Source organism: Zingiber officinale, chromosome 6B (genome assembly GCF_018446385.1).
Source record: "Zingiber officinale cultivar Zhangliang chromosome 6B, Zo_v1.1, whole genome shotgun sequence".
NCBI lineage: Eukaryota > Viridiplantae > Streptophyta > Magnoliopsida > Zingiberales > Zingiberaceae > Zingiber > Zingiber officinale.
In genome coordinates this window covers 112,585,382-112,586,790 of record NC_055996.1, presented here as the reverse complement: position 1 = coordinate 112,586,790, position 1,409 = coordinate 112,585,382, and the positions used below count along the sequence as shown (strand labels likewise).

At 21.4% G+C, this 1,409-nt stretch overlaps 1 pseudogene; it reads right to left on the bottom strand.

Annotated features, from left to right (window-relative positions):
• Positions 1-250: 250 nt before the first annotated feature.
• Positions 251-395, bottom strand: LOC121993514 (annotated as a pseudogene).
• Between the last annotated feature and the right edge of the window lie 1,014 nt (positions 396-1,409).

The following is a 1,409-nucleotide window of genomic DNA, read 5'->3' as shown; positions in this document are numbered from 1 at the left end:
GTGTTAAAATAAGTTAAACGTTTACTTGACATATATAAAAAATAAATTATATCTGGTTATATTTCATTTATTAAATTTAAATCTCTACTTGTTGAATATATGGAAAATAAATTAATAATCAAGTAATTAATATTGGTAAACAATAAAATTTAAAAAGTAACTAACCATCGCGCACGAACGCTCATTATATATGTAATATAATTTATGAATACACATAAATTAATATTCTAAACTTATAAATTGGACTTGATAAAGGTACGTCAGACTTATACAATAGTACAATACAAGAATGATGCTCGAGAACCCAGTAACAAGCTACTATGATAAACTCTCCCTTATAAAAAATTAATTTAAGATAGTACACTTGATCTTAGCTAAAAGGTTAAGAAAGATATACTTTCTAACGTCGTCGGCCCAAGATACTTATAGAAATTTTTCCACTCGCGATCTTATCAATTCTAAGATGTGAAACTAAAAAGAATCATGATAATATATATTTTATATATAAAAAATAATTTAAAAAATTACTAATAAATCATAAATTATTTTCAATGTGAAAAGAGAAAAACGTACATTAACATAATTTAATTTTAAATTTTAAAGATAGTAAGACATTAAATGATTAATATAAAAGTTGAGTAAATAATTGATTAGATAAGTTGTTAATGGCATCATATCATTAGCATTTTATATATATATTAAAAGTAGAAATTTTATAGATATTTAATTATTAAAAATACATATATCATTAATTAATACTTTCTTTAAAAAAATTTATCAATAAAGTAAATATTTATTCGTGATTTCAATTTTATTTGATTATTAAAAATAGATATATCATTAATTAATATTTTCTTTTTAAATTTCTATCAATAAAATAAATATTTATTCGTGATTTCAATTTTAATTTTTGTCAATAAAGTAATAAAGTAACCACCCGACACAATTGTTGGATAAAAAGAATTTAGATATCTCCACAATGACATGATATTATCTACTTTAGACCTAAATTCTTATGATTTTACTCTTGGACTCTATCCAAAATATCTCATATGAGATATCTTTCTCTTATAAATCAATGATCTTTCTCATATATTTTTAATATGGAACTATATTTATAACCTTACAACTCTAACAATAATAATTCAAAAAGATAAAAATATAAATTGCATTCAATGTTTCGATTTCATCACAAGTTTTAATAACAATGAGGGTAGGACTTCTGCTATATATAATATTGCACTCTTCAAAAAAAATTAGTATTTACTATATTAAAACCATTATTATTTTAGGAAAAAAAAATGACTCATTTATTTAATGTCATTGAGATGTTAACCCTTCAAAAATTGGTTTGTTGTTTTGAATCTATTTGCATATAGAAACAATGGAGATTTTAACTTGAAATGTGT